Source organism: Brienomyrus brachyistius, chromosome 4 (assembly GCF_023856365.1).
Source record: "Brienomyrus brachyistius isolate T26 chromosome 4, BBRACH_0.4, whole genome shotgun sequence".
NCBI classification, from domain to species: Eukaryota; Metazoa; Chordata; class Actinopteri; order Osteoglossiformes; family Mormyridae; genus Brienomyrus; species Brienomyrus brachyistius.
Genome location: NC_064536.1, coordinates 20,160,816 through 20,180,268, shown reverse-complemented (window position 1 = coordinate 20,180,268; position 19,453 = coordinate 20,160,816). Strand labels below are relative to the sequence as shown.

Below are 19,453 nucleotides of genomic sequence, written 5' to 3'. Positions count from 1 at the left end.
AAAATGTATGTACAGTGGGGTTTACAGACCACTTTCCAATGCATATCTGCTCTTAACTTTATACATTTCGTATCAAAATTATGATACAGTCTGTGCCCACTGAGAACACAGCCTCAGACAGGAGTGAAGATACTAAAAGTTGTTTCACTTTACCCAACTAGGCTTAGATCCTTCAAAGTAAACATCCAAACGTAAAAGAGGGAAAACATTAAAATTTCCATGTTTGCTTCATATGAAAATTCATCCTTAATTTAAAAGAGTTCTACTTATTCTAGAGGCCTACAGACCTCTATCTCCGCCCGTCCTGCAGCAGCTGAGCCTGTATCATGGCCTCTGAGTTCATCCATCACACACAGCAGACACAACAGACGGAACTTGAAAGCTTTGTATTTTCTCCCAGTACAGTAATCAAAATCCACACCTCTTTCATTTTCTCTCAGTTATTACTTTTTGAGGAACTTCGTGCTTCTCAGGCTGCAGCAGGTGTGGTTTTGGACTCAGCCCAGACTGAGAAGAGCAGGTTACATTTGGAGTTTATTAATAAAATAATGCATGTTACAGATTTTTATTCAGCTGAACTTCCCCTTGCGGACCAAAAAAATGGTCCCCATAACATGAAAATAATAGGTTTTCCCAAGACACACACACACACACACACACACACACACACACACACACAAGTTGGTCTTCCTATCTAAATGGGGACTGTCCATTTATTTCTATGGGAAAAACCCTAATCCCAATCAGGACACACTTAACCCCTACCCAGCCCTAACCTTAACATAGAGTAACCAACCCAAATATACAAGACTTTTGGCATTTTTACTTTTTTGATTCCATTCACAGATTTTTATAAAACTGAGGTTATTCAAATGGGAACATACATATAGGTACACTTGCACAAAGTCAGGGATCTTGTAGGATTATAGTCAGGTGTATGATCAACCAATTATACCAAATAGGGGCTAATGATCATCAATGTCACACGTAGGTTGAAAAACAGTCATTACAGTTTTTGCCCGTTGCTTGAACACTATAAACCCATGCTTAGACTAAAGTAACACAACCTGAAGCTTTTGTTACCATACCTCAAACACATGTACCCATACCTTAAACAAAAGCGCTGCTTTGCACTCCAGTTGCAATTATGCAACACACTTACCCCTTTATGCAACACACATGGTTCTGCATACTACACTCCGTTTCATACATAAGACACTTCGTTCAAAAATGAAATGTCAGGGGGCCATTTGGAAAACACATGTATCCAAAATACAAAACACATCGGGAAATTGCAACCACTCAAATACACACCTGAAGGCACTCACTTGCAAAACTGAACACCAATTAGCCAACTACAAAAAGCCCCCAGTTTAGCCATTTCAAGAACTTTGCAAGCATGGATGGAGGGGGAGCAAGAGGAAGAGGAGGAGGAGGAGGAGGTGGAAGAGGCCATGCACGGACCCATATTTCTGATGATATAAGAGCAACTTTGGTGGACCATGTCATCAACCATGGCCTGACCATGAGGGAAGCTGGGCAGAGAGTCCACCCACATCTAAGCCGCTTCACAGTGGCATCTGTAATAAGAACATTCCGACTAGAAAACAGGTATGTCGTCACCTCTCTACCTTCTACTCTACTCAGATGGTTTTTATAGCACTGTTCTACAGTATATCACATTACCATATCAAGTGTACAGGATATTGCAGGGTGCTAATGCTCCTTTTTCAGCCAAAGTGGTAGTTTTTGTGAAACATACCATGATTACTTATATTGAAGTACAGTGTTGTACAGTGGATGATACAGTATATACAGTAAAGTACTGTAAGAAAAATAAGCAAACCGATGACAATATGTGGTTGTATTGCTCTAGAATGACTCGAAGACCTCCTGGGGGAGGACGCCAGCGCCTGTTCACACAACAGCAGGAACTTGCCGTTGTGGACCTAGTGAGGGCAGACACTGCCATCCGTCTCCACCAGCTACGAAAGAAAATACTTGCAGACAGGCAAGTGTTCAACAACATAAACCATGTGAGCATCACCACCATCAGACGCATCTTGGGAAAACACAGCATCACCATGAAGCAGCTCTACAGAGTCCCATTTGAGAGGAACAGTGACAGGGTCAAAGGACTTCGAGCTGAATATGTACGGGTAAGTGTAACTGTCCTTTACATTTACAATACAGTATTGGTGAAATCCAGTAGCAGCTGAATATGTGCCATTTCAGTACCACATGGATCCATTCTGAGAGCTACACAGGTACCTGTGTGATGGGGTGAGGGTTCTGTATGTGTAGCACTGTAGTACAGTAATATGTTCTCTTTTTTTTTACAGAGAATCTTGGCCATGGATGGAGCTGCACAGCCTCATGAATTCATTTTCATTGATGAAACTGGCTTCGACCTGTGCAAAACAAGACGACGGGGTCGTAATGTAATTGGCCAAAGGGCAATTGTGCACGTCCCAGGCCAGCGCGGGGGAAATATCACAATGTGTGCTGCCATAAGCCTTCAAGGGCTTCTGCATCATCATGCAAAACTAGGTCCATACAATAGCCAACATATACTCACATTTCTAGATGCTCTCCATAATATAGTTGTACAGAACAGACCAGATCAGCCCAGGTTTGTGGTGATATGGGATAATGTCAGTTTCCATCGGGCTGCTCTGGTCCAGGCCTGGTTCTCCAACCACAATCAACTTGAAGTGGTATACTTGCCCCCTTACTCACCATTTTTATACCCTATAGAGGAATTTTTTTCGGCTTGGAGATGGCGTGTATATGACCGCCGACCACATGCCCGCATGCCTCTTCTCCAGGCAATGGAACAGGCCTGCGGTGACATTCAGGTGACAGCAATCCATGGATGGTTTTGACATGCAAGGGGATATTTTCCCCGGTGCCTAGCGGGAGAAGACATTGCTTACGATGTCGATGAGGTCCTGTGGCCAGACCCCAACAGACGGTGGGATCCATGAGCCCATGTATGCACAATTGTCATGATATTTTACAGTATAGTGTTTTTTCTATTACTGTATTATGTTTTTTTTTTTTTTTCTTGATCTGACTTCATGGTACTGCAATGTACAGTGCTGCAATGTACAATATTGAGTAGGCCTATTTGCTTTTTTGGTTGTTTGAAAATGTGTCTCCTGAAAATATGCCTTCTGAGTAAACAATGAAAATCAAAGACTGCAGTGTTTTATATAAAGTAGACTAGTGTGTTCCCCCTGATCTGAAAGTGTTTGCATATGATGCAAGTATGTGTCATTTTGTCAACAGAGTTACATTTTGACAAAGGAATGTTAGGTTTTGATAGCAGAGTTTAGGTTTTGAGAGTAGAGTTTCACTTTGGCACAGATGTGAATGGTATATTTCCCAGTGTTGTGTCATGTTTACTTGTGTTTAGAGTTTTGGCACAATGAGAGCAGTTTTGCAAAATGTGTTCAGGCAACGGGCAAAAACTGTAACTGATACAGAAACAGCTGTGTAGGAGGCTTAAACCTGGGTGAGGAACAGCCAAACTCTGCTACCAAGGTGAGGTTGTGGAAGACACTTTCATGTCATGGCAGGAATGAACACAGCAACAAGACACAAGGTAGTGATACTATATCACAAGGTCTCTCCCAGACAAAGGTCCAGCATGCTGCCACCGGTAGTGCTGAGGGGGAGTGGGCAGCAGAGGAAGGCCGCGGAGAGGGCCCACCCCACCAGCCCTGTGACCACAGAAGAAGGCAGGCCCTCCCACCCAGCCCAAGACCAAACCCCCAAAGTCGCTGTCGGCGCACAGAGCATCCCAGAGTACTGGGAACCCCCACAGGGACCCCACCCCACCGCAGCACAGCCCAGCCCCCACCCAGCCCACCACCACCAGAAGGGACCGCCCTCTCATTGTCACCACCCACAGCACCCTCAAGACCGTCCCGCCCCTCCACCCACACTGTACGGGCCCAGAGAGGGGATCAAAGGGGCCCCCATACCCCCCCGCTCAATGAGTGTGTAATAGGTGGATACATATGAGTGTGTGCAAACTAAAATGAATAACTGAGGTGCATTAAAACTGGGTGAGCAGGCAGGGCATGAGCACCCCACCGATAGCAGACAGTAGATTCCCACGTGCCCCACCTGCCCCCAAGGCCCTAATGTTGTAGGATGACTATTGTGCAATTAAGATTGAGGGGCAGCACATTGGCCAATGGTAGGGCCTGGGGTCCAGGCCATGTTGCGTAACCTAGTCCTATGGCCTTTGCAGTCTGGCACTGCCCCCCAGACCCCAGTGTATTGTGGTTTGTGTAGGAGACAGGGATGCAACCAGGGCACACGAGGCATGGAGTCCCCCTTCCAAGGGACCGGGTTCCCAACTGACTTCTCATTGATTCCTGCTCCCGCCCAGCCAGCAGGGAGCCGATCCGAACCACCCCGGGATGCCGAGAGACAGCCCAAGCTGTGGGGTCACCCGACCCTATTAGCAGCAGGCTGGTGGAGCAAAGACCCGCCACACACAACAGGGCCCCAGACGGACCCCCTGGACCAGGACATCCCACATACTCCGGCAACCAGGAAGCCATTTTGGTCAAACATCTCACCCCCAGGCGGGGAGACAGAGCCCCACCCACAGTTCCCTCCCCGCCCCTGGGACATTCCCATCTCCAGACCACCCCAGCAGACCCCAGCCTCCCCCACCAGGTAGCCAGGGCCAGGGAGGCACAGCCCCACCGCACGCGGCAGCCACCTCCTGGAAGCCAGCACCAGACCTCAGCCACCAAGCCCAGGCCCAGGACCCGCCCACACCAGCGGGGTGATGCAGACAAGCCCGACGGCCCCCCCATACCACAGAGTGCACCCCCACTCTGGAAGGCAGAGCCCCCAAACCCCCAACGTCACCCCTCACAGGTCAGACCTGCAGCCGCCCAGGAACAGTGACCCCAGTGGGATACCGGAGACCCACAATAGCCAGGACACCCGGCCCCAGCCCGGAGGTCGGAGTAGCGAGGCCCCACTACCCCCAACAACACTACGTGATGAAGTTAATTATTGGTCCAAGTATATTCAAATTTTGTTAGTCGATTTTTTGTACAAGCTGTAATATTCGTGCAGAATATATTACATAAGTTGTTAGACACAGAATTAATTATTCAAATGGTGTGTACGTGTTTGCTAGAAGCTTTATGTTGATTGGTTGACGTGATCTGTTTATGCATACTCACTGAGAGTCAGTCGGAGTAGTTCTACATACCTGTACGGAGTACAAGATATCCTCCGTGTCATTCAATAAAGATCGTGCACAGCTATCCTTTATAATCAGCAAAACAAAACATGGTAAAAGTGAATAACACGGATACAATGGACGTCGCTGGTGTTCCGTCGCCCCGCATGGAATGGGATGCTGGCAACCTGCCCGAAGCATGACGCAAGTTCAGACTCCATGTCGACTTAATGTTTTCTGGTCTGTTCAAGAGGATAGGGGAGGATGAAAAATGCAGCTTCCTATTCCTATGGGTCAGAGACAAAGGCCGAGACATCTATGACACATGGTCGCTTACGGAGGATGAAAGAAAGGTACTGAAATCGTACTACGGTCGCTTTAAAACATACAAAATCCAATGTTGTATTCGCACGTTACAAATTTAATGAAAAGCTTCAGGGAGCTAGAGATGCCTGAAAATCACTATCTTCGAGTGAAATTAATTAAGCCCAGATAGAAAAAGAGCTGTATGCCATTTTATTTGGATTTAAGCTCTTCCACCAGTATGTCTATGGTCGTCATGTTATTGTGGAAAGTGACTTTCATGAGTCCATCATGAAAAAATTTCTTGCAGCAGCACCTCCAAGACTACAAAGGATGATCCTACAACTTCGGAGGTATGATTTCACCATCATCCACAAGCCAGGCAAACACGTCCCTGTTGCCGATACCCTCTCGAGAAAGTCAGTGACTGACCAGGATGACAACCTACGAGAAGGAATGGACATGCCGGTACACACAGTGTACAGCAGCCTGCCAGTCAGTAATGCCCAATTAGAGAACATCCGCAAAGAGACTGAGAATGACTTGCAGCTCATGCTGTTAAAGAAAACAATCTAGGAAGGATGGCCTGCAGTAAGGAGATCATGCCCCCAGAGCATAGCTGAATTCTGGAACCATCGTGATGAGCTCACTCAAATGAACGACATCTTGTTTAAAGGTGGGAAAATCATTGTTCCTACCTCACAACGGCGAGAGATGCTTTCCAGGATTCACGTGGACCACATGGTTATAGAAAAGTGCAAGCAGAGAGCGGGAGATGTTTTATTCTGGCCAGGGATGAATAGGCAGATCGAGGAGGTGGTTGAACATTGTCCCATCTGTATTGAGCACAGGACTTCTAATAAGAAGATAAGTCACAAGATTCCAGACAGGCCATGGCAAACTGTTGCAACTGATCTGTTCGCTTGGAATAGGGACAACTATGTAGTCACAGTGGACTATTATAGCAGGTATTTTGAGCTTGACAAGCTGCACAGCACAACATCCTCTGCTGTGATAAACAAATTGAAAGACGTTTTTGCCAGACATGGCATACCTAAAACTGTTGTATCGGACAATGGCCCCCAGTATAAATGTAGCGAGTTTGAAACATTCGCAAACACCTGGGAGTTCAGCCATATCACCACTAGTTTACCACTAGGAACGATTCGGCTGCGAAGGCAGTACAGATTGCCAAAATCGCTCATGGAAAAGTCCAGTACTGATCAGAAAGATCTGTGCCTGAGTCTTCTCGAGTATCATAACAGCCCAGTTGATGGCTTCAGATCACCAGCACAGCTTCTAATGAGTCGTTGCTTACGCTCGACTTTACCCAGAAGTCATCAGCAGCTTCAGGCCAAAGTGATTAACGATAGAGAGTTTCATTCCAGAAGAGTTCACCAACAAAATCATCAGAAAAGGTATTATGACAGATCCGCTAAACAAATGCAATCACTGCACAATGGACAATACATCCAATTCCAAGAGCACGGCTACTGGAAACCAGCTGTAGTCATCAGGCGAGCTGATACTGAAAGGTCATATCACATACGTGCGACTGATGGAGGACAGGTGTATAGGTGAGACAGACGACACTTTTTTCATACTAAGGAAGCACGTCCTGCCAAAGAGAGTTTTGACCACAACAGGCAGCAGGCCCAACACCGCATTACACAACCAGCCTCATTTGCAGCCAGTGAGACAGACACTTCTACTGTCCCTTACCGGACAAGGTTTGGACGTGAAGTCAAGCCAAGAACAATTTTGAACTTGTAAATGCTGTAAATGGGTGCAGGCAGATCGCTGCCCTTAACATGCTGCATATATGTGCAAAAAAAAATGTTGATTGTATTGTGTTGATATACGTTCTTCTGTTCATGGCCTGTAGGTTGTTTATGTGTGTGATCCTTCACTTATCCACATGTAGAAAACAAACAAGGAGGATGTAATATTCATGCAGAATATATTGCATAAGTTGTTAGACACAGAATTAATTATTCAAATGGTGTGTACATGTTTGCTGGAAGCTTTATGTTGATTGGTTGATGTATACGTGATCTGTTTATGCATACAAGATATCCTCCATGTCATTCAATAAAGACCGCGCACAGCTGTCCTCCCATAATACTTTATAATCGGCAAGACAAAACACAAGCAGACATTCTTGCCATAGAAATGTGACATAACAGTAGATTTTTAAATTGCATAATTTTTTATTTCTCTTTTGACTTCCAGTTAAAGAGGATTGATTTTTGGCGTTTGTTAGGACAGTGAGGAGCATGCGTGATTTTTCTTTTTTGCCCATATGAATGTTAGTGAGATTACCCAGCAGACAAAGTGAAAGGGAGGTAGGTTCCAAGTATATCAATACGTCTTCACAAATCCATCCATTTTCCAAACTGCTTATCCTAATGGGTCGTGGGGGGTCCAGAGCCTATCCCAGAAGCAATGGGCACGAGGCACGGAACAACCTAGGATGGGGGGCCAGCCCCAGGGCACATTCACACACCATTCACGCACACATGCGGGCAATTTAATAACTCCAATTAGCCTCAGCATGTTTTTGGACTGTGGGGGGAAACCGGAGGAAACCCCACGACGACATGGGGAGAACATGCAAACTCCACACACATGTGACCCAGGCGGAGACTCGAACCCGGGTCCCAGAAGTGTGAGGCAACAGTGCTAACCACAGCACCACCACGCCGCCCCTCCCATCTACTTTTACATGGTTATTATATGTTATATGTTGATATATGTTGATGTAACCTAATCGTGTTAGTTATATTCAATTACAATAAAGTGAATTTAATCGTATTACATTATTAATATTACTCAGTTACTCTTCGGGTAGTGCTGAACCAGGATATGAATAGGATGGCATAGAAAGCCTTTATTGTCAGTGTACAGGTAACAAATACAATATACAGGCAGAAATATAAAAAAACATACATATTCCGGGGAGGGGAGAATCCCTTTAATCCCTTTTTATCATTACATTTTAATCATAAAGAAAATTTCTTTTTTTTCTGTGTTTGTTCAGCTTGCCAACCCCACAATGACATGGGGAAAACATGCAAACTCCACACACACATATCCCAGGTGGAGACTCGAACCCAGGTCCCAGAGGTGTGCGGCAACAGCACTAACCACTGCACCACCATGCCGCTCACACAAGCCCAGTCATTTATGATATATATGAAACTTCAGACAATAAAAAGGGTTATACTGATTAAAAAGCAGAGATTTTACCTTTTTCCTCCTATATCTCAATCATACATCACAACTTGGACACTCTCATTACTTACTCTCTCATGACACATACATTTAGGGCCTCTGTTCATTCAGCCTTACCTCTGGTGCCAGTGCCCACTTCTCAATTATAAATCGCACATACACGTTGAGGGTTCTGGGGAGGGGCCGAGCTGACACCAGCTGTTGGATGGCAGGGGGTGGTTCGCACTGTGCCCTTCCCCTGTTTTAAAAGCACTTTAGAACAACACGCACCAACTCCACATCTGAGCGGGCGAAGGGGGGCATGAGGTATTTTCACACCCCCGTTCACTGTTTGCCATCTGGAACTGGGGGCTGAGAAGAAGAGCTGGCTGTCCGGTCGGGGTCTGGGCTGGTGGGCTTCTCGGCTGCTGCAGGGTCCGGGGTGATCTTCTGGTCTCCTCGCCAGAGGAAAAATAGGGGTCCATATAGAGTATATATGGGGAGTGAGTGTGTGTACAGAGTTCATTTCTGTGTGTCTCCATGTTGGGTGAATGTGTGAATATTTGTTTATGTCTGCATGAGGGTGGGAACGTATGCTTGTATATGTGTGTGCCTGTTTGTCTATACACACGTCAGGTTGGGTCCTAGACTCCACCCGAAATAACATCTCGGGCTCTATTTCCCCCCGCCACACTCCCTGCCGGTGGATGGGGCCCCCGGCCGCTGGTGCGTTGGTGGTTCTCGGTGTCCGGGGCTGGATGCTCGGGTGGGTGCTGGCTCACCCTCGGCGGCTGCCTGGCGGGGTCTGGCCCTCCTGGATCTGTCGGGCCCCTGCTGGGGGGTGGGGTGGCCCTTGGATCTCTGGGCCCAGGGCCTGGTCTGCCCTGGTGTGGCCGGCCGCCGGCGGAGCCTGCGGGCTCCCTGCCATGGCCCCCCCGGGGCTCCTGCACTGTGGCTGCCAGATTGCTTCCCTCCGGAGCTCTCCTCTGCCCTTTTCTGGGTGAGGGCTGCTATTCTCCCTGCGGTGGTCCTCCGGGGGCTCCCATGCACTGGGGGCCTCTGGATGTCTGGGGCCTAGGTCTCCTCCATGTCTACTTCATGTCCTGGGGATGGGGCTATGGCTCCCCACACACACTACTAGACATTTACATGGAGAAACCTTATGAACATCAGCGCGCTCACACACACAGGTGTGCACACAGGTACCCGCAGACACACACTGTCTTGATCGGCTGTTGCTCCTTAACATGTTCATAGTGATTCGTACAGATGTTGGTTGTTTTCTCTCATCAGCAGGTATTGAAGCAGATTATCTGTGTTTTTTTTTTTCGCTCTCCCTCTCTCTATCTCCCTTCTTCTCCGTTTTCTTCATTCCTCCGCAGGGGAGGGGATGGTGGAGGGAAAAAAAAGATTTCTCCAGCACACAGTGAGCTATCCCAGCATGCAGAGCGACATGGGCGAGTTTGTATAAAGCCAAAACCCTGGATAGAGGGGTTCAGTGAATGAGGAGGTGAAGCTGTACAGGAGGGTCAGTCCATCAGAGGAGACTCTGTAGAAGGACAGAGTACCAGCCGCCCAGTCCAGATACACTCCTACTCTGCAGGAGCCTGAGGGCTTTCTGGGTATGACAGTCTTTTTATTATTGTGCCGGACAGAGTAACTGTCAGGAAGGCAGTGCAGCATCCATGATTTGTCATTGGCTCCAAGCTGACAGTCATGACTCCGTCCTTTCCTCCTGATTCCTTTATAAGTCACTCCTATCCAGGCTCCATCTCTACTCCACTCAGCCTCCCAGTAACAGCGACCAGTCAGACTCTCTCTGCACAGAACCTGGAAGAACCAGTCAAATCTCTCTGGATGATCAGGATATGGCTGCTGCTTTGCCCCCCCTGTCACCTTCCTGTTCCCCTCTGACAGAGACAAGTATCTGCTTGCTGTTTTGGGGTCCAGCGTCAGCTGGCAGGAGTCTGTAGGCAAGAGGAAAAGCGATTAATCCCATGACGAAGCCCAGCATCTCCATCATTATCACTGTCACACCTCACACACTCACTAACACAGAACTCGCTCCAATACACACATTTTATTCCCAATATACTCATGTATACTCAACAAGGGTGAAGGATTTTTTTTAAGATGCAGAGCTATACCAGAATGTATTAAACTGTTACACTCTCGCACAAAGACATTACGAGACGATATAAAGAATTTGTAAAGAAGTTCCAAGACTACAATTTTTATTTCTGAAACCAGTAGACTTTACACTGAAACCAGCCCGTTTTGTAAAAAAAGAGAAAAAAACTGACGAATTAAGTGATTTTGCAGTGTGTGTTTTTGTGGATCTTTGGATGTTGTCTAAAATCACACACAGAAATTCACTTGAACACAAACATGCAAATCCATCTACATACAGAACAAAACAGACACAGACACACATACATCCCAGTAATTGTGTGAATGGTATTATAAACCTGTATTAATGATATTAAAAGCAAATATGTGAAACCTGTCTACCCAATGCTATGGTTAATGATATGGTATAATCACTGCCTCAAGTGATATGGAACCATCCGGGCACAGACCTAATTGTTGTACATGTTGGTAGTTATGGCTCAGAGCTGCTAAAAAAGAACTTCACACATCTCATGGACATTCTTCAGCATGTCCCAGCCCAGATAATTGTGTCAGGCCCAATCTCCACCTTAGGGAATGGGATTGAACATATTAGCTGCTTGTTAGCATTACACCTGCCTTTCCTCAGCATGCAGTGCTCATAAGCCGAGATTCATTGACCATTTACCATTTTAACCTGTTTTGGAAGCAACAAAAGTGTTACAGGATGGATGGGACTCATTTAAACAGAGTGGGGACCCATATGCTTATTGCAAGCCTAACATCTACATGTTTGCTGAGATTATGGAACACTATAAAATCTCTTATCAGAATTAAGCAGACGACACACAGCAGTATATTACAGTGTCCCCATGTGATTATAGTGTCACGTGCAAAGGGGGGGGGGGGGGGGTGGGGGGGGGGGGTGTAGATATCTGTTTTCTTTCTCCCCCCTTTCCCAGATCTGTCAAGAACAGGATCACTGCTGCTGACTGTTAAGCCCTATCCATCTGAAATACAGGGCAACCCATGATTGGTGCTCAGTGTTCCAGTGGAAGATCTAACCAATCCCGACTGGTCTGTTCCTGATGGGAGGGGCCTAGCATTCAGAAGCTGGCTGTGTCTATGTGTCTAGGAGGGCAGATATGGTTGTGTTGTTAGTCTCATTTGGTGTCTTTGATACTCTCCTCCTCTCTTCTGCAATCCCCCCTTGCCCCCTCACCCCCTTGTGAAACTGAACAGGTAAGAAGTGTGCACACATACATTAACATGTAGGTCCTCTCTCTGTATGAACACACTGGGTTAGAGGGCGAGTGCCACCTTCTGTATTTATGTTCGGGTGGGTAAGCCTAGTGTAGTCTGGGTTTCATTTTCTATCTTTGGTTTTAGTTATAATCTTTACAGGGTAGGGAAGAGCTGTTATGTTTTGTTAATTTCTTTCCTTTGACGCGTCCATGTTCTTTTCCCTGGGTCTGGCCCATCCTCCTGTGTTCCCAGCACCCAAATCCCTGTATTGGTTACCACTGTTGTATTTTATTATATGTGTTCATATTAAAATATTGTCCCAACCCATATCCTAGGGTTTAGTGTCCCTACTTGGTTTCATCGAGTTAGTAGATCTAGAGCCTCCCTATTCATCCTAAGTTCATCCTGGCACCTAATTGGTGGAATGAACTCCCCCTAGATGTCCGAACAGCTGAATCCTTGACTGTCTTCAAGCGACGACTCAAAACTTTTCTTTTTCAGAAATACCTGACGTAGAACTTCTATATTCTTACTCGACTCTTTTTCTGGTGTGTGTTTAAAAAAAAAAAAAAATAAATAAATCTGCACTACTCAATGGAGTTCTCAAAGATAGTATTCATAGCTTGGGTCCTTATTGAGCTAGCATCGGAAATTCATTGCAGAGTCTCAAAGCACTTATGTAAGTCGCTCTGGCTAAGGGCGTCTGCCAAATCCTGTAAATGTAAATGTAAATGTAAATGTAAGTTCACGTCCCATAAAACTGGCTAGACCTGAGCCAGGGATGTAACATGTAGTCCGTTAAATTCATTGAATAAGTGCCTGGAATGAACCAATGAGTGGATATGGCAGAATTTTCTACAACTGAAGAGGGAAAACACTGAAATATTTGTTTTTGGCTCCAAGAATTCTTGACACCAAAACCTACAAATCAAGCCAGAAATCTTGATGTTTTTCTGGACTCAGCCCTAAATTTCAACAGTCACATCAAGACAATTATGAAATCAGTGTCGCAGGATTGATGCCCGATCGTCCAATCTTTCCATGTGCCACGCCCCCCTCGTTAACTTGATGTGAAATCCCAATGTTATCAGCTGTTTCTTGTTGTTTCATTAAGTCCTGTGCATTTATGTCCATGTCAGAGTATGTATCCTCAGTTCCATAGTCTGTTTTGCCTCGCCTTGTCGATGCTCTACAATAAATCCCTCGTTCTGATCCCTCGTCCCCCTGCTCTTACTTCTGCGATCTCAAACATGACATAAAGGGTCTCGGGCCTAAATACATTTCTGATTTCCTTGAACATTATGAAGCATAGAGACCCATGAGGTCATCTGGGAAACATTCACTCAGTGTCCCAGAATGAAGACCAAGCAGGCTGAAGCAGCTTTTAATCTCTATGCTCCCTGTCTGTGGAACAAGCTTCCTGAAGACCTGAGGTCTGCTAACACTGTCAGCTCATTATAATCAGGGCTTAAAATGTTACTGTTTGCTGCAGCTTTTCAATAAATTAAATCAGCAGTGGTTTAGTCATATGCTGCCTCTACAATGTAAATTCTTTTTAGTTAATTATTTACTTGTTTGTTTGGTTTTTCGGCTTGTAAATCTTGTAAATCAACAATGAACATGTTTGCAAGTCCTGCCCCAAAGTTCCAAAGTACCAATAAAGTACCCCGGCTGCTTTGGAACTTTGGTTACTGGAACTCTTGGTACTGGTACTTGACAGGAAGTCAATGGAAAAGGGAAAGTACTGAAAATACTATACCTGGTGCAGTACAGCGGTTTGAATAAATTTCCCTTGTATTGCATTGGATTCAAAGGTTTTTGACATAAACAGCTCATGTAAGTGTAGAAGGCCAAGAGGCAGCAGGAGAGAGAAAGAGAAGCTCCCCTAGTGTCATGACCTGCACATCCAGTCCTCGTGTGGCCACTCCCCCTGATCATCCACATGTGCTTCTCCGATTGTGATCACCTGTTTCCTGTTATTTTTGGCTTGTCTTGTGTATTTTAGTCCGCGTCTGAGTCCGTCTTCCCCAGACTTGTCATTAATGTTAGTTCATCGCCGTCTGCCCCGTCTTCCCCGTTTCCTTCAATAAAACCCCATATCCTGCACCCTTGCCTGCCGGCCTCATCCTTACCCGCTACCTGCCTGCCCGTCTACCCAGCGATCCTGACACCTAGCAGTAGAAAATAAAAGACAATAAAACACATTCCACCTCATACAGAGAGAGAGAGAAGCGTGTGTGTGAACAGACTCACATTGTAAGAATTCTGCTCTGGTCCTTGGCACTAATACTGGTAGGACGGCGTCTTTGGTAACTAGAAGGAGACAGAGAGAAACAGGGATGTGAGTAAAAGGAATTTACTTGTGGGAGATGCACTTCACTCACTGTGGAAACACCAGCAGGAGAGTACTCTCATTATGAGGGACAATAACAGGCAGTTCAACAAGCTGCAAATCATTGTAAGTTACTCATAATACAGATTTAGGGATTCTGTAATGCAGAAGAAACATGATTCATGTGATCTGGGCTTTGCAGCCTGTAGAATGTGGAGCTCTTTCACTGGTTTTTACAAAGATTTAAACATTGAAAACTGAATCGGATTTGGTCACACAAACGTGAGAATGACTGCACTGCACACTCTCTCTGCATGGTCTGTGTTAACATGAACAGACAGGAAAATGTATTTATTTATTAACCTGTATGATGGATCTCTGCTGTTTTCTTTTCACACACATTCTCCAGTTGATCCTTCAGCTCAGAAACCACCTTCCTCATGTTCTCAAAAGAGCAGCGTGGACTGACGGAGATTCTGGGTCCAAATCCAGCTTCAGGGGTTGACAGCTGCTTCATCTCGCGTGGAACTACTGCTGCTCTGCCTAGCGGCGACTGTGCCCTGCTCTGCCTAGCGGCGGCTCAGCTTTACTTTGCCTTATTGCTGCTGTCTAGTGACATTTGCACCGTTTCGCGCTTTGCGCTTCCGGTTTGTCCATACTCTGTCTAGCCTATAGCAGGGTGAGTCGCAAGCGGGTCCATAGCTGGGGGCAGGGGGGTGTGCGTGCCCACATGAGTGCGAGTGGGGGTTGGAGAGTCTGACTGGTCCCCCGCTTCCTAAGGGTTTGTGTTTTGTTTTGATTGTATTATGTTTGTTTTGTTGATACATTTGTTCTGTTTTGAATGGGATTTTTATTGTGTATTAATGTAATGGTTTTGTATTTTATTTGTTTCTTTTAGACTGCAGTGTTTTCTTTGGGTTTTGCGTGATTTTGTTTGGTTTGCGGTTACATCTTGTTTTTCCCTCCTCGCTTGTGCCCGCCCGACTCTGGCTGTTCTAGGTCCCGGCGCCCAGCCTTAGATCGGCAGGAAGTGGCTGCTGGTACGCGGCGGTGCTCCAAGCTTACGGTGCTCGGATTGACTGATTACTCTTTTTATGGTTTTATTGTGTAATAAAAGTGTGTGTGTTTGGAACAACGTCTCTCCGCTGTTTATGGTGAACGGACCAGTGTGCCTTTGCCCGGGGATAGGGCGATTTAACTTTCTCTGGGTGTAATACCTGGGGTGGCGTAGTCGGACTAACGTGTGGCTATTGGTACCATTGTTTGGTACTATTTGGCAGTATTTCTCTCACCACCACTCGCCACATCTTGGCGTAGTCGGCAGGATCATCTTTCAGCGGAGACGTGTGTTCCTTTTAATTGAGTTTCTGTAATTTTTGTTTTTTTAGGGTATCGTCAGTTTGGAGAGGCAGAGCAGCAGTTTGTTCCTTGTGGATCCTTTTGGGTGGCTTGGTGACGGTTTGCCCAAGATACGGGTTCGCGCAGCTGTAATAATTTGAGCGCTACCATCATACTGGATTAGCCCAGCCTTGGTTAAATTATAGGTATGGCGGAGGAGTTACAGGAATTGAGGGAGCTTGTTTTACAACTGCAAGCTGAGAATGATAGGCTGCGCCAGGAGTCGGTTTCTGTTGCCCCAGGGCCTAGTGCCAGTGTTAACCCCAGTCACTTTACTGTACCCAGTAGGGGTACCCCTGTAGTCGAACGTTTGGTTCTTGTCCCTAGGGATAGGAAATGCCCCATTTTTAGAGGGAGAACAGGAATAGGGTTAATGGAGTGGCTGGAGGAAGTGGAGGCCAGTATGAGGGCACGTCATTTGTCCAGGGCAGATCAGGCATTCTTCTTGTTTGACCATTTGGAGGGCGAGGCAAAGGAGGAGAAAGTACTGTCCTCAGGACAGAACAGACCCAGTAAAGATAATAGCAGTTCTAAAGGAACTGTACGGGTGTACTGAATCCTATGTGTCTTTACAGCAAGCTTTCTTTGCTAGAAGGCAAGAGGACGGGGAGTCTCTTCAGGAGTTTTCCTTGGCTTTAATGGGCCTTATGGAGGCTGTAAAACAGCGTGCACCGGCCGATATGGAGAATGCAGATTTGTTGCTGCGTGATCAATTTATTGAACACGTACTAGATGGTGCCTTGCGCTGTGAATTGAAACAATTAGTGCGCCGGCAGCCTATGGCTACGTTGTTGGATGTCCGAGGGGAGGCTATCAGGTGGGAGCGTGAGGGTTTGCCCCGTGCTGCACGCGGACGGAGTAGTTCCGTGCCAGCAGTGCTTGGTGTTCAGTATGGGGTTCATGGTGGTCCCCAGGGTGCTGGTAATTCATCCCATTTGACTGCAATGGAGGAAGTGAGAGCGTTACTGACGTGTCAGCAGAAGCAGTTGTCTCAGCTCACCCAGAGTGTGGCTCGGTTGCAGAACTCCAGTCAGCGTGATCGTGCACCCCAGAAGGATCCAGTAATATGTCGGCGTTGTCAGCAGCCCGGTCACTTCGCTAGGGAGTGTGATGGTTTGCGCATTCGCTCTGGTAACTTGCCCCGGCAGAGGATATTCTCACAGCCCAATAGTCAGCCCCATCCGGTGCAGCCGTCGGAAAACTAGTGCCCACTGAACTGGGGGGCCAAAGTTCTGTGGGGATTGTTTCTGGCTCAAGTAATTTGGGGAATGCCTCCCGGTTAATGTCATCCTGCCCCCACTTGGAGGTAGACATGAGTGGCGTAAGGGTGCCCTGTTTGGTTGACACTGGATCAATGGTGTCTACTATCACTCAGAGCTTCTTTCAGCAATATTTTGTGCCTTTGGGTCATGAGCGACTACAGGATTGCCGTTGGTTGGAGCTTCGAGCTGCCAATGGACTAGCTATTCCATATATTGGTTATCTGGAGCTAGATGTCCACCTGTGTGGAAAGTGGATGCTGGGCTGTGGGATACTTGTGGTCAGGGATCCCCCTGGCAGTTTACCATCTCAATTTCCAGGTATACTGGGTATGAATGTGATTAGGAGGTGTTATCGAGAGTTGTTTTCCCAGCATGGTGCGTTGTTGTTTGAACAACCTGGCTCGTTTCAGGTCCCTGAACCAGTGGTGCAGGCATTATGTCAGTGTCATGCTCAGGAGTTGGCTCCTCCGGTTTCTGGTAGGGCCAAGGTCCGGGGTGGGAGGGCCTGTCGCGTTCCAGGTGGGACCATGAAGTTGGTGGCCGCAACATGCTCGGAGCAGCTTTCTGGTAGCACTGTAATGTTTGAACCTCCAGAGGCTGGTTTGCCTGCTGGGCTTCTTGCTTCCCCGGCATTGGTTCAGGTGCTGCGGGGCACAGTGTACATTTCTGTCATCAATGTAGGGGCTACTGATGTGCTTCTCTACCCTCGTACCTTTTTAGGTACCTTAGGTGCAGTTAGCGTGGTGAGCCTCCCTGCTGGAGTCACGGAGGTGCCTCCGGGGGTACCCACTACGGCATTTCAGTCTGCGACCACAGCCACTATGGATCCAGTGGAGGCTCTGGACCTGTCCTCGCTCCCGGTTGAGACACAGATCCTAGTAAAAACCCTGCTAAGAAAATTCGCGTCAGTGTTTTCAGTTGACGAGGGGGATTTGGGTTGTACAGATCTGATTATGCATGAGATTCCACTACTGGATGAGGTCCCAGTTAGGCAGCGCTATAGGCGCATACCACCTTCAGAGTACGAGCTGGTGAAAGGGCATATTAATCAGCTTTTGGAAGCTCAGGTGATTACGGAAAGCAGTAGTCCCTATGCTTCCCCTATTGTTCAGGTCCGGAAAAAGGATGGCAGTTTGCGCTTGTGCGTAGACTATAGGCAGTTGAATAGTAAGACCAGAAAGGATGCTTTTCCCCTGCCTCGGATTGAGGAGTCTCTTGATGCCCTTACTGGGGCCCGCTGGTTTTCTACTTTAGATCTGGCTAGTGGCTATAATCAAGTAATGGTGGCAGAGCAGGATCGTCCAAAGACGGCATTCTGTACGCCCTTTGGGCTGTTTGAATTCAATCGTATGCCGTTTGGTTTATGTAATGCTCCGAGCACGTTTCAGCGGTTGATGCAGAGGATGTTTGGTGATCAACAGGGCCAGTCTTTATTGCTATATCTGGACGATATCGTGGTGTTTTCCTCCACCGTAGAACAGCATCTGGAGAGGTTGGAGGTAGTGTTGAACCGTCTCCAGCTGGAGGGTCTCAAGGTCAAACTGAGCAAATGTGCTTTCCTTCAGTCTGAGGTACGCTACCTTGGCCATGTGATCTCGAAGGAGGGGGTCTCTACGGATCCAGCCAAGGTAGAAGTAGTGGCTAAGTGGCCGCTTCCCAGTACTGTATCAGGGCTGCGCTCTTTCCTGGGTTTTGCTAGTTACTATAGGCGTTTTGTAGAGGGTTTTGCCAAGTTGGCTGCCCCCCTACATAGGCTGGTTGGAGAGCTTAGTGGCTCAAAGACCAAGGGGAAGGGAGGACAGGGTCTGATTGAGAGCTGGACTGCAGAATGTCGTGATAGCTTTGAAGCTCTTAAGACCAAGCTCACTACCGCGCCGGTGCTTGCTTATGCAGATTTTTCACAGCCATTTATTCTGGAGGTTGACGCCAGTTATGGCGGCCTGGGAGCAGTACTTTCACAGGAACAGGACAATAGGGTCAGACCCATAGCTTTTGCCAGTCGAGGGTTGAGGCCGACTGAGCGTAACATGCAAAACTACAGTTCTATGAAACTGGAGTTTTTGGCATTGAAATGGGCTATGACCGAAAAGTTTCGGGAGTACCTGTTGGGGCAGAAGTGTGTTGTCTACACCGATAACAACCCATTGAGTCATTTGTCCACTGCAAAACTTGGAGCGACGGAGCAACGTTGGGCTGCTCAGCTTGCGGTTTTTGACTTCGAGATCAAGTATCGGTCAGGGAAGAGTAATAAAAATGCAGATGCTTTGTCACGTCAGCATCCATCCAGTGCCCAGGGAATGGAAGGTATGGTCCCTGGCACTTTACTCCCTGGGCCCTTCCGGCACGCTTTGCAGTCCCATCAGGTTCCAGGGACTC

At 47.0% G+C, this 19,453-nt stretch overlaps 1 protein-coding gene and 1 long non-coding RNA gene across 4 annotated transcripts in view; one reads left to right on the top strand and one right to left on the bottom strand.

Moving 5' to 3' along the window:
- The window catches only part of LOC125739605 (NACHT, LRR and PYD domains-containing protein 12-like), a 728,681-nt gene that overhangs the window by 514,905 nt on the left and 194,323 nt on the right, over positions 1-19,453 (top strand). The window lies entirely within an intron of this gene.
- On the bottom strand, positions 5,715-7,642 carry LOC125739663 (uncharacterized). The gene is made up of 2 exons (XR_007397230.1): positions 6,217-7,642; positions 5,715-5,926 (listed from the first exon to the last, which is right to left on the bottom strand). It is a non-coding gene; the product is annotated as an uncharacterized LOC125739663 (long non-coding RNA).